Source organism: Arachis ipaensis, chromosome B10, assembly GCF_059453495.1.
Source record: "Arachis ipaensis isolate K30076 ecotype BB chromosome B10, ASM5945349v1, whole genome shotgun sequence".
Lineage (NCBI taxonomy): Eukaryota > Viridiplantae > Streptophyta > Magnoliopsida > Fabales > Fabaceae > Arachis > Arachis ipaensis.
Genome location: NC_142435.1, coordinates 13,476,128 through 13,491,235, shown reverse-complemented (window position 1 = coordinate 13,491,235; position 15,108 = coordinate 13,476,128). Strand labels below are relative to the sequence as shown.

General features: G+C 34.1%; 1 pseudogene; it reads left to right on the top strand.

The window, feature by feature from the left end:
- The first annotated feature begins 13,371 nt into the window (after positions 1–13,371).
- LOC148579199 (uncharacterized) lies at positions 13,372–14,116 on the top strand (annotated as a pseudogene).
- Positions 14,117–15,108: the final 992 nt, after the last annotated feature.

The window sequence follows — 15,108 nt, the reverse complement described above, 5'->3', positions numbered from 1 at the left end:
AAAAAGTACTTTTATATTGTTATACCCAAACATAATTGATTGATAAAAAGACCTTTTTACATGAGATATCCAAACATAAAATTACTTTTACTTCTCTATAAGATCTTTTAAAAAAAGATAACTCGAAAAAAGATCTTTTTTTAAAAGCTCACCCAAACAAGCCCTAAGTCACTTCACAACAAGATATTCTTGAAGAGAAGATTTTATACTCTTCAAATGAGTGAGTCCACATTGGCAACGGATCACATCAACAATCTAAATATGTTATTTTCCCAACTCTCATCGTTGGAATATACCATAGCAGAAAACGAACGTGCAGAGCTCTTACTTCAAAGTCTACCAAATTCATATGATCAACTTATCATTAACTTAACTAATAATATTTTGACTTATTATCTTTCTTTTAATGACATGGCTGCTGCAGTTCTTGAAGAAGAATCTAGGTGCAAGAATAAGGAAGATACATTAGAGAGCTCAAAACAAGCAGAGGCTTTGTTGATGATAAGAGGGAGATCAATGGAGCGTGGTTCCAATAGGGGTCAAAGTAGACCAAAGTTACAAAGTAAAAAGCATGTCAAATGCTATAATTGTGGTAAGAGAAGGCACTTCAAGAAAGATTGTTGGAATAAGAAGAGTATATAGAAGGTTCCAGAAGGATCAAATTCTCAAGGATGTGTTGCGAGTACCTCTGATGATGGAAAAATCCCGTATGGCGAAGCAACAATTAGTTCTAAAGGCAGCAAACAGCTCACTGATGTTTGGATTGTTGATTCAGGAGCAACCTGGCACATGACTCCTCATCGTGATTGGTTTTGTACATATGAACCTATCTTGGAAGGATCAGTGTTTATGGGAAACGATCATGCCTTAGAAATTGTTGGATTAGGTACTGTCAAAATAAAAATGTTTGATGGTTTTATTCGTTCACTTCAAGGGGTAAGACACGTGAAAGGCTTGAAGAAGAATTTGTTGTCGATTGGACAATTGGATGAACTTGGTTGCAAGACCCATATTGAAGGTGAGATCTTGAAAGTTGTTAAAGGAGCTCTTGTGGTAATAAAAGCAAAAAAAATGTAGTAAATCTATACATACTTATGGGAGATACTTTGCAAGAGGCAGAGGCATCAGTTGCTTCAGCAAACTAAGAAGAAATGATGATGATATCGCATTACAAACTAGGCCACATGTCAGAACGAGATTGAAGATTCTTGTAGAACGTAATCTCATTCCTGGGCTCAAATCGATAAACTTACCATTTTGTAAGCACTGTGTTACAAGCAAGCAACATAGATTGAAGTTTGGTAGATCAACTGCTCGGAGCAAACACATATTGGAGTTGATTCATTCTAACGTGTGAGAATCGCCAGAGATGTCCCTAGGAGGAGCAAAATATCTTGTATCATTTATTGATGATTATTCTAGGAGGCTATGGGTGTACCGATCAAGAAGAAGTCAGACATGTTTGCGATGTTCAAAAACTTCAAAGCAAAGTTAGAACTTGAATCTGGAAAGAAGATCAAGTGTATAAGGACAGATAATGGAGGAGCATATGTTGGCGGTGATTTTCAAACATTTTGCAAGCAAGCAGATATTCAACGGCAATTCACAGTTGTATATACGCCTCAGCAAACTTGTGTAGCAGAGCGAATGAATATGACTCTCCTAGAAAGAGCACGAGCTATGTTGCAAACTGCAGGTTTAGCCAGGTCTTTTGGGCAGAAGCTGTTAAAACTGCATGTTACGTGATAAAATCGGTCACCATCAACTGCAATTGGGTTGAAGACACCAATGGAGATGTGGCAAGGTAAGCCACCTAATTATTCTTCTTTACATATATTTGGTTGTCCTGTGTACGTGATGTACAATTCCCATGAAAGAACAAAACTAAACCTAAAGTCTAGGAAATGTATATTCTTGGGTTATGCTGACGGAGTTAAGGGGTATTGCCTGTGGGATCCCGCTACCCGCAAGGTAGTTGTCAGCAGAGATGTGATATTTGCAGAAGATGAATTGCAAAAGGAACAAAAAAAATGACAGCACTGTTAAAGAGATAGTCACTATACAAATAGATGAGAAATGCAAAGAAAGTGATTTTTCTGAAGCAGAACCAGAGCACGAAGAACAAAAGCAAAGGCCAATGACATAGAAGTTCATCGATCCATTCGACAAAGAAGAACACTATCATGGCTCTCAAATTATGTTTTGAGAAGCCATGGTGCATATTGTCTTCTAACAGAAGACGGGAGAACCAACAACTTTTATGGAGGCTATGCGCAATCCAAATGCTTCTATATGGATGATAGCAATGCAAGAAGAAATTGAGGCATTACATAGGAACAACACCTGGAAACTTGTTGAACTTCCAGCAGGTCGAAAAACCATTGGTAACAAATGGGTTTACAAGATCAAACGAGATAGTAATGATCAGGTGGAATGATATCGTGCAAGATTGGTTGTCAAAGAATATGCTCAGAAAGAAGGTGTTGACTTCAATGAAATATTTTCTCTAGTGGTGAGACTAACTACTATAAGAATAGTTTTAGCTATTTGTGCTGCATTTGATTTACATCTAGAATAATTAGATGTAAAGACTACTTTTCTTCATGGAGAACTTGAAGAAGAGATATATATGCTCCAACCAAAAGGTTTTGAGGAAAAAGAAAAAGAAAAAGAAAACTTGGTTTGCAGGTTAACTAAATCTCTGTACGGTCTAATTAAGGCAGGTGCCAAGGTGTTGGTACAAGAGATTTGATTCTTTCATTATTAGCCTTGGATACAACAGACTTAGTTCTGATCATTGTACTTACTACAAGAGGTCTGGTGATAATGATTTCATCATTCTTCTGTTGTATGTGGATAACATGGTGGTAGGCCCCAACAAAGATCAAATCCAAGAATTGAAAGCACAGTTGGCTAGGGAGTTTGATATGAAAGACTTGGGACCAGCAAATAAGATTTTAAGGATGCAAATCCACCGAGACAAAAAAGATAGGAAGATTTGACTATCGCAAAAGAATTATTTGAAGAAGATCTTGCAACACTTCAATATGTAAGAATGTAAGTCAATTTCAACCCCACTTTCTATGAATTTTAAATTATCCTCAAGTATGTGCTCTAGTATTGAAGCAGAGAGGATGAAAATGTCTCGAGTACCGTATGCATCAGCAGTGGAAAGCCTTATGTATGCCATGATTTGTACAAGGCCAGATATTGCTCAAGCAGTTACGGTAGTAATATAAGTCGATTTATGGAAGATCCGAATAAGGAGCATTGGAATGCTGTTAAGAGGATCTTGAGATACATCAAAGGGACCTCGAATGTTGCATTATGTTTTGGAGGATCGGAATTCATTGTCAATGGATATGTCTATTCAAATTTTGCAGGTGATCTTGATAAACGAAAACCTACTACAAGCTATGTGTTCACACTTGCAGGAGGAGCTGCGAGCTAGCTATCTAAGTTACAGATTATTGTAGCTTTATCTACTACAGAACCTGAATATATGGCAGGTACACAAGCATGCAAGGAAGCAATTTGGATCCAAAGTTTAATGGAGGAACTTATGCACAAACAACAGAAGATTCTTGTGTATTGTGACAGCCAAAGTGCCTTGCACATTGGAGTACAATATCACTTTGTTCGGGAAGTAATAGAAGAACGGAGTGTTGATATGTAGAAGATTCACACGAAAGATAACCTAGTAGATGCTATGACAAAACTAATCAACACAGAAAAGTTTGAATGGTGTAGATCTTCATATGGTCTATCGAATACATGAACAACATGAATTTTGAAAATTTATTAAAATTAGCTTTAAGTGAGAGACTGTGAAAATTAGTAAAGCTAATTTTAGAAAATAAATAAATAAATAATAACTAAATAAAATGAAAGGTAATAAACAATCATAGTTTATAACCTTAGAATTTTAATGGTTGAAAAAGAGAAGAATTATATACCTCAAATTGACGGATGGTTCATATTGAAGAGACTCACCTATAAATTAAGTTTTTCTTTAATTCATTTCAATCAAGTCATCCAACAAGAACAATAGTAACATTGAGTTACATAAAGAGTTTTATTTCTTTGAGAGATTTTTTTTCTATGTATAGAGAGAGATGTATTCTTCTTTTATAAAGAAAGAGTGTTATTGTGATCTCTTTATAATAGAGAGAAATTGTAATTCTTCAAGAAAGTCATTTTATACAAATTTTTATTTTTTCATCTCTATATATTTTACTACTTCATTTGTCTAGTGCCTAACACTTCTTCCTTTTTCAAGAGATCCCTTGACTTGTATTCTATAGAGATGCGTAGCAAAGGAACATTGAAAATCCTTTCTTTCTCCATAGTCAGCTTGTTAAATGTACAAGAAGTGCAAGTGCCTTTTGTTTGGTACAATTGTTTTAGGAGATTTAAAACTTTTTATGTATTCCTAGCAAATAAGAGAGAAAAGTTTTTTTTTTTTTTAATGTTTTAGCTTTTTGAGCATGCTTATCACTTTGGATCCAAAATATATTCGTTGAGTTTGAATGCCTTTTCAAACCATGTTTTTGTTGCTTCTGAGACGGGTTATGAACTTAGAATCACATTCTAAGGTGTTTTTTGTATTAAATTCACCTTTTCGGGTGTTATACATTTCTGGTTTACAATAAATTATTTAGAGAAATACTATCTAGTACTTCAGAACTGATGAACAAATCAGTAGAAATTAAATGAATTAGTAAAACTTAAAATTATGTTTGTTATTTTCAAGACATTAATACTTAATATGATATATGGAGCTAGCAATCTCCGATTCTCCTTTTTAGTTATGTCAAACCAAATCTAATTCTAAGAATTTCATTTATCCTCATAAATAAGTTTCAATTTATTCAAATATATACATTATACATTGTATATTAGAGCACAAATATCTATAACATATCTTCAGAATTCAAGGCACAGTATATAAGATATAATAGTTCAGATAATACCTGAGTAGAAACACAATTTCTTTCAACACATATGTTATAAATTGTTCATATAGTTCAGAAGAAAATAAAGAGTTAGCAGTGTGAAAAAATTATAAACATGAATGAAACAAAGAATGATATGATGATGATTGAGTCTAACAAAACAGAACACCTTATAAGTTGATTTTAAAACAATTGCATACCTCAAAAAGCAATGTCCTTGTTTCATATGTAAAAACGCTTAAAATTGCAAAATACTTACTTTAAATTATTTCCAATACAAATTTTAATTCCAGATCAGTTTCTTTTTGTAAGTATTAAGAGTAATACTTAAAAAACACTCCATTAGAATTTCTCTAAGTATTTTTTTCATTTTTAATTTTGTTGCAAATTAAGTGTAGCTTTTTAATTTCAAAAAATCATTAATTAATTTTTACCTATTATATTCTCTATTATTAGAGAAACACAATAATTGTCTTAATACTTGTCTATAATTAGAAAAAGACACTTAATATAAAATGGAGGGAGTAAAATGAAATGGAGGAAGTAAAAGAAAGGAAAGGAGAGAAAAAAAAGAATTTAATATGATGATAATGTATTATTATCATTGTAAATGCATGTAGTAACGTACATAGAGAAAGCCAACGAGCTATAACTTAAATGACATAATCTTTTCATACTCACGTAAAGGTTGTAGGTTCGAATTTCCTAATTTTGGTAAAAAAAAAATATAGAAAAAATAATTTTATGTACATGTATTATATATGTTGCACAATATACATGCTATAATAAAATAAAATAAAGTTGAAAATAAACTTGAGATAGATAGATATAAAATAGATACTACCATAAAAAATTTTAAAGTGTTGTTTTTGTTTAAAATATGACTAAATAAATAAGTCACATTTTAAATAAAATATTTTCATAAAAAAATATTTTTATCATTTTTATTTGAGTAGTTGCCTAAATATAAAAGATGCCATACTTCTTTTTTTTTTTTTTTTTTTTGACCAGTGATGCCATACTTCCTTAAAAAGGTAGCCACTTTGAGAAGACACTCTATTATGAAGACCCCAGGAGTTGGTCCAAATTGGCTTGGTCAATTTTGAGTGAGAACTGAGAAGAAAGGCAAATTCTCTTCTCCTCGGAGTCAACGGGTCAAGCTCGGCGGCTATAGACTTAGAGGCACATTTTTGCGTCTATGAAATTCGCCACATAACTTCTATCTTCGTGTTACTCTATCAACAAACACACACTGCTTTGTTGTTCAATGCCAGAAACACATATATTGAAGTTTAAATAATTCAAAGAGTTTAATTTTGATTAATTAATAGTGTAATATAAAATATTTTATATAATTATACAATTATATTTAGAACAAATTTTTGATGGCGTAGATTCTAGTGGCTAAAAGTAATTTTTTTATTGACCAACAAGTATTTTATCGATACCTGGCACTCTGATTATTGCAAGAGAAATATAAAGTATTAAAGTATATGCTTAAAAACGATTTTTTGTTCATGTGGGTCATTAATTTTTTATTGAATCATACTCCTTTTATTTTATTATTTTATTACCAACTTTTTTTAGAAGATATTGATTCATAAAAAAAAAAATCCTTTTTGTTACCTGTTTTTCATTCTACTTCACAAACAATAAGTTTTAAATTAATTTGTAAAGAGAGATGTAAAAATTAAACTATTTTAGTAGCATTTTTTTATAATTAAAATGTAATAATGATGTTGAAAACTTATTTTGTAACTCACTCTTTTTAAAATTTTAGAAAGTGTAAATTCTGCAACAATTTATTGTTAAATTAAAATTGCAAAATTGATACAGCATTTAATAATAATAAGCTGATAACGATAAGCTCATTTTTTGAAGTAGTAAAATTAAATTAGGTGATAACAATTTATCTAAGTTAAAAGTTTAATTAATTTTGATTAGAGATTCAAACTATTTATCCCTGTCTATTAACAATTTCACCGTATTTGACCCCATCAACTCCTCTAGTCTACCCAATCACCTGATTTAATGCTCCTTGGAGCTTTGGAGTATTAAAACTCTTTTTAAAGAGTTAAACAAAAGTTATTTATACTTATTTTTTGTCTTTTTTATTTAAAATTTGTTTAGACTAAGACTATTATTTTAATTTGAACCATTTTAAGCCCGTTATATTTTTGGATTAATATTACTCATATTATATTATTATAATAAAAAATTATTATAACATTATTATAAAAGATTTAAAAAACTGAAAAGTCAAATATATTTTTTGATATGAATTTTAAAAGACTAAAATATTTTTTAAGATTAAAGTTATTTAACTTGAATTAAAAATTTAATTTAATTTTAAAAAGAACAAAACTAAAAAAATTATATTTAAATTTAAAAAGATAAAATTATCTTTTTTAAAGATTAATTTAAAAATTATAAAATATTTATTTAAATAGTAATAAAAAGGTAAAATTATCGTTTTGGTATTAATTAAATGCATCAAAAAACTTGAGATTTAAACAATAAAAATTATTTTAGAATTAAATTTGTTTAAATGAATTAAAAAATATAATTTTAAATTTTAATTTATCAAATACTCTTATAGATAATTTTATAAAGACAAAAATACTCTTATAAAAATTAAGGACCGACTTACAAGCTCAAACAATCAATCCAACAATAATTTATATAACTTTTATCTAGCTCTAATTTCACTTCAATTATCATTCATTTTTTTTTATTCATATTTTTTTTCGTAGTAGAAATTTTTTTCTTTTATTTAAAAATCTAATTCTAATTTGAATTGATATCATTTAATAAATTTATAATGTTAAAATTTAAATTTGATTTTAAAAGACTAACATGCACTTTTCATATAATTTTAAATGATAAAAATACTATTTAAATAATTAAAGTTGTTTTATTAAATTAAAAAATAAAAATTTGAATTTAAATCTTTTTTTCTTTAGTAACTAAAAGAAACAACACGGCCAATGAGTTATAGCTCAAATGGCATAGTCTCCCCATACTCAATTAAGAGGTTACGGGTTCGAGTCTCCTATCTTTGGTAAAAAAAAAACAACACGGGAATTTGAACTTGAACTTAATATAATTAATAAAACCAAATATATTATTTAGTATTAACTTTAAATATTAAAATGTTCTTTTAAGATTAGATTACTTAAACGAGTTAGAAAGTAAAATTTTAAATTTTAATTTAAAACACTAAAATAGGAGAAAAATAGAAGACCATAACAATTAAGATAGGAGAATAACAGAAGAGCACAACAGCATCACCACTCACACTACATGGGAGACGTAGGCAGCGAGTGAGGCAAAATGCCTCCGAGACGGCGGCGACGCGATGATAGAAACGATGAAGGAGACGCGAGTGACGATGGTGAACAGTGGTAATGAATTTGGTTAGAAATGAGATTTGAGAAAGAGAGTTATGAGGTAAAATAAATATAAAGAGTTTTTTAATTTAAAACAGAAGAGATAAAATAAATATAAAGAAAATAAAAATTTTAACTGCGAAAAACTAATTTAAAAATAAAAATATATGGAGTATTGATTCACTAAATAATTAACACCTTTATAGACTGTCGATTCACCAAACTATTAGAGAGTATTGTAAATATAGTCATATTAAAAATAATACTAGTATATTAATTTTTTTAATTTATAATTAACGATTTTTTTAAAACCGAATAAATATAATTAATCATATAAGTATAATAATAGGGAAATTCACTCGTATAAGCTCATGAGTCTCAAAATTTACACAAATCAACCAATAGGAAAATTGGTTCATGAATTAACCAAGAAGACATTTCTATGTAGTTCGAATTAGGCTAATTCGAACTCCACTCTCAATGTAATTAGAATCCGTATGATTCGAATTACACACAGACGCACACACCCACTAATTCAAATCAACCTGATTTGAATTACACACTAATTCGAATTAGAGTGATTCGAATTACACATACAAACTCACATACTAGTTCGAATTGGACTGATTCGAACTAGTTATGGAATATTTGCCAAAAATATTAGAAAAAATATTAGTGAAATATTTGTCAAAAATATTAGAAAAAAATACTATATAATATAAAAAAATATACTACAAAAAATATAAAAAAAATTATAAATATTAGTTGAACGTGAATTTTATAGCATAAATCTAATCCATGCAATTATTTTAATACACCAACAATTATATTTATATGGAGCCAATGCTTAATCGAATTCAATTAGTTCGATAATACGAGTGTATGAAAAAAAATTTCATTTTATAAAGTTTAAAAATTTTTATTATGTGATAGGTTAGTAACGAGTACATTACAAATTTTTATAGTACTCATCGTAACAATGTTTAATTTAATAATTGTTATTAAAATTTTAGTTGTACTCGTTAGAAAATAAATAATCACAATAATTTTTAATAGCTCATGAAAATTTTTTAATAAAATTATTTAAATTATATGGTGAGATATTACATGATTCGAATTACGCATAGGGAAGTTCGAATCACTCTAATTCGAATTATATGGTGAGTAATTGGAATTCTATATAATACTCTTCTACCCATTCTTGATAGCTCATGAATATTTTTTAATAAATTTATTTAAATTATACCACAAAAAAATATTTTATTCTATACAAAAATAATTAAAAAAATGGCTTAAAAGATGTTAGGAGTACTATAAAAAAATTTTTGGTGACTGAACATAACATAAAGAAAAAAGACCTAAGAAAAAGAGTAGTACTCCTCTCTAATAATAATGTCTAAATTATTAGGAGGCAGTAATCACTCTAGATACACCTGCTTGTTTAAAACAGCAGTCTTAGCCATTAAATCAGCCGCTCTGTTTGCTGTTCGCTAGATGAGCACTAAAGTAGCTGTCCAATTGCGCTGGATGAGTACTATAAAAATTTGTAATGTCCTAATGACTTAGGACATTAAAGAAATACTCTACATAGTTAATAATAATTTAGAAATTAAAGAAAATATATTTTTATCATGTATTTACCTAAATCACTAGAATATTACAAACTTTTATAGTACTCATAACATCATTTAAGCCATTTTTTTTTAAATTATTTTGTATAGAATAAAATATATTTTTTAAATGTTTTGTATGGAATAAAATATTTTCTTTAATTTCTAAATTATTGTTGACTATGTAGAGTATTTTATTTAAAATTTGAGTACTTGCATGTATTTACCTAAGTCATTAGAACATTACAAATTTTTATAGTACTCTTAACATTTTTAAGCCATTTTTTTAAATTGTTTTGCATAGAATAAAATATTTTTTGTGGTATAATTTAAATAAATTTATTAAAACAATTTATTAAAAAATATTAATGAGCTATTAAAAATGGACAAAAGAGTATTGTATGGAATTCGAATTGATAGCTCATTAATATTTTAAAGAAGTCTCGTAATTAAATATTTTGTTAGCTTTTTTTAATGCATGAAATAAAATATATATTTTTTAATTTTTAAATTATTAAATTTTTTAATAAATTTTTTAATAAATTATTAATTTTTTTAACAGTATAATTCGAATTATACCATGAGTAATTCGAATCTGGCCAATTTGAATTACTATGTGCAGCGTGTGAGTAATTCGAATCACCCTGATTCGAATTAGTTCTTGTGTGCGTCTGTGTGTAATTCGAATTAGTGTGATTTGAATTACTGTGAATGTGTAATTCGAATTAGACTAATTCGAATTACATAGAAATGTCCTCTTGGTTGAACCCTGTAACAATTATTGGTTTGGTCGAATCACATAAATTTTTCTCCAGGTTGGTTTATATGGGTGATTTGCCCTATAATAATACGAATACGTTTATTTTAGGGTAAAAAACTGAAATAAGCCATGGGAATATCAATATTACATGAATAAGCCAAAAGAAAAATTGATTCAGCAATCAACCAATGTACAAAATAATGTAGTTCGAATCACCTCAGTTCGAACTTGAATTGAACGTAATTCGAATCCATGCAATTCGAACTACATACACGCATGAACTCTACATAATTCGAATTGATGCAATTCGAACTAGCTTTAGTTAATTCAATACATGGTGATTCGAATTAGCTTGAGAACGAGACCTATATAATTCGAATCTTGTTGATTCGAACTATGCACGTTTCGCCACTAGTAGTAATTCGAATTGAGGTGTTTCGAATTACTCTAGATTTTCCTATAAAAGGAGTTCGAATCCACCCCATTCGAACTACTTCTCCACTCTCAGACCCCACCAAATCCCAGAGAAAACGACCCAGTTTCGCTCCGACAAAGGCTCGAGCAGAGTATTTAGCTGATGGAGGACGATCCAGGTAGACTATATCGGTTGGATGGAGTGGCTCATATTGCCGAGGTCATCAACGATGAGGTTAGTGGTTTTTATTTTTTTTTCTTGTGCTTTATTTTTGTGAGGCTGCCCGTGATTTTTGTTGATGGTATTGCATGTGGTTTATTGAAGTAGTTTTGTTTGCGGTTTAGTAGGCGGTTTAATTTAGCGGTTTCCGTTACTGACTTTGCATGTGGTACTGGTAGTGGTTTTTGTTTAGTGGTTTTGTAGACAAGTTTTGTTGATGGTTTATGTTAGCAGTTTATATTAGCGGTTTATGTTGGTGGTCTTGCATGTTGTTTATTTAGTGGTTTTGTATGCGGTTTATATTAGCGGTATCGTATGCGGTTTATGTAAGTAAATTTGCATGCGGGATTGGTAGTGGATTATTATATTGATTTTGTATGTGGTTTATTATATTGCTTTTGTATGCGGTCCTTGTTTTGGCAACCCCAGCGCTGCATCTCGAGCATGCGGCGGCAACAGGGCATGCCCCTGGATGAGAGATACGTTCCGTACCTGCAGATGGCCGGATTATACCATCTTGCGAGGCTGAACGATAGATGGTTCTGATTAGATGAGCCCCTTGTTAGTGCATTCGTTGAGCGGTGGCGTCCGGAGACGCACACCTTCCACATGCCGTTCGGAGAGTACACGATCACACTTCAGGATGTGGCGTACCAGTTGGGGTTGCCAGTGGACGGGCGCTATGTCAATGGTTGCCTTACAGATTTCCAGATATACATCGAGGGTGGCCGTCCTGCCTGGGTGTGGTTCCAGGAGTTGCTTGGAGTGATTCCTCCTCCGAGCCAAGTTCAGAAGTTCGTTGTAAACTGCACTTGGTTCCATGAGAGTTTTGGGGAGTGCCCTGCGGGAGCCGATGAGGAGACTGTGCGGCGCTTTGCTCGTGCATATATCATGATATTGTTGGGTACTCAGCTATTTGCCGACAAGTCTGGCAACCGCATTCACATCAGATGGCTTCCCTACGTAGCTAGGCTTGAGGAGATGGGTACCTACAGCTGGGGGTCTGCAGCACTAGCATGGTTGTACCGGTGCATGTGCCGAGTGGCAAACAGACATGTGGTAAAGTTAGCGGGCCCACTTCAGTTACTTCAGTCTTGGATCTTCTGGCGCTTTCCTAGGTTTAGGCCTGCTGGGTATGATACGTACAGCTGGTTGTTGGCCTCGAGGTATCCTACTCAGACCTTTCTATTTAAATTTAAAATAGTTGATTCAATGTTTGCTTCTTATGTTATACAAATCTGTCACACTTTTAATTAGCTATAACACCGATGTGAGATGCAGGTGGTCAGGTTACAACCCTTCCGATGGTGAGAAGGGACCTAGAGTGCAGAACTGGAGACTGAGGATAGACATGTTACAGGCCAGGGATGTGAGTATACTAACCGGCTATGTTTATTTAATTAATTAAATATTATGACTTTGTGTCATCAATTGGCCTGACAATGTTGGGATCTTTCTGCAGTTTATTTGGATGCCCTATAACTCCCCTAAGGTACTACAGGTTGTGCATCCGGAGGTGTTGGAGCCTCGGCATACGGCGATGTGGCGGTCTGTGACGTCATTGATATACTTTGCCGTGATAGAGTGGCATCAGATAGATAGGGTTTTACCGCAGTTCGGCGGAGTCCAGCCCCGTCCGCAGCGCGCCCTGAACATCGACTTTCTGATGTCGAAGGATGGGAGAGGCAGTGATCGTTGGTTTCCGTCGGCTCTTCAGTTCTGGCATCTGCATTGGGAGAGCCGTGCGGACCACGTTCTCTGGTTCGATGTTGTTGCAGACCCTGGACCCTCACATGAGTTCCTAGAGTGGTAGAGTCAGCATGGAAAGAGGTTCTTGTCACCAGAGATGTATTTGAGGGATCCGAAAGCCGTTCCTATTCCTGTGGAGGCGTCGCAGAGGGGTGATGGGTGAGTTCTTGACATGGATCGTGTTGATGACGTGCCGGATAGGCGTCGGGTCGAGAGGAGAGCTCGTGTGGGGACACGAAGGAGCCAGCGTGAGTGGAGGTGGCTGGACCAGGCTATGGACGAGGCTGACGGGGACGGTCGACGTGGAGAAAGACGACGAGGGCACGGAGGCAGGCGGAGAGGGCGTGCTGCGGCGGACGATCACGGTGATCATGGTGACGACGACGACGATGATCAACACGGGCCCGTGGGGAGGGGTTGCTGCAGGGCATGCTGCAGTTGGTGGTGTTAGTCCCCATGTTGGCGGGCATGGAGGCGAGTGGTACGGGTCCGGTATGGGTAACGGTGCTAACCATGGTGACGGTGGACTTGGATTTGGGCCGCTAGGAGATTACTTCGTTGGTGTCCCAGCCGATGACCAGACACTTCAGGAGAGTACGCCATGGGTTAGCCCGGGGATGATGTTTTCAGACTTCCTGGCAGGTGATGGGCTTGATGCGGACTTCGGCGGGTCACACTTTCTAGACGAGATTACTGCCATCATGCAGGAGGATGATGCGGCACGTAGGCGTGGTCAGAGCTCCGGCACGCAGGCACCTTTAGATGTCGATTTGAACGAGCCTCCTACGACGCCTGCTGCTGACCATTTTGCATTGGGTGGTACTCCTACTTCCGCCTACATTGCTGCGTCACATTCAGTTGCCGGGCCGTCTGGGGCACCCGTCCAGCCTAGGCCACCTGCACAGCCTGCCCCGGATGAGGAGGAGGATGAGATCGAGGACAAGGAGCTGCTTATCCGGAGAGGCCACAGGACACGGGTACCCCGTCGTTGCTTCACCGGCTCGCATCTGTTTAAATGATTCATGTATCCTGTATGTTGTTTGTTTATGTTCATTGTTGTATCCTAGCAAAGTTTATTAATGTCTTTGATGTACTTTGACGTTCCAACATGTATTTTGGTTATTTATGTTTCAGTATGTTGTTCCAAATCATGATATTGTACTTTGAAAATGGTTGTTCAGTGTTTATCTCAGTTAATAGCATGTTTTCCGCATCATGTATTAATTTAATTTGTAGATTTATTTATTGCCTTGTGCATTAAATAGACATTTCGTACAAAACTACGGAAACGAAACATATTCATTAATTAAGATACAATGTAGAGTAAATCGCATTAACATTAACAAATTCTATCACTTATCAACTACAACTAAGGAAACCTACAACAGTGGAATCTAAACGCCAAAGTGAAATAAACAAAGTACCAAAGCTAACAATACAGCTACTCATGTCCCCTTGTATGCTCTTGTCCTCTGACCTGTGGGCAACTCCGACGTGTGTGTCCGGGCTTCCGACAGAGGCCACATCTCTTTGGCCGGTTCGGATCTGCCTCGTCCATATTGGTCCGTATTCTAGTGGACCTCGGACGACCCTCTCTCGCACGCCTCTTGGTAGGGTCTGGGATCACTGTCGTCCCGTCCTGTGCAATCGCGACAAGCAACGTTCCCCCATACTTGCCATATAGATGGGTGCCGTCAATACTAACCAGCGGCTTGTAATGACGGAATGCCTCGATACATGGTGGAAACGTCCAGAACAGTCTGTGAAAATAAGCTTGCGACTCGTCCAGCTATCCACCGACTCGAACAGGGCTCGTCCTAAGGACTGCAACAGTACCAGACATCGTCAACTGGACTCCTAACACCCACCTAGGGAGCTCATTGTACGACTCATCTTAGTCACCATAGATGAGGGCAATAGCCTTCTGCTTCGCCAACCAGACCCTCCTGTACGTCGGTCTAAACCCAAAGTGTGCGGCCGTGGCATTTAGGAGCACCTTGATGCTGACGGA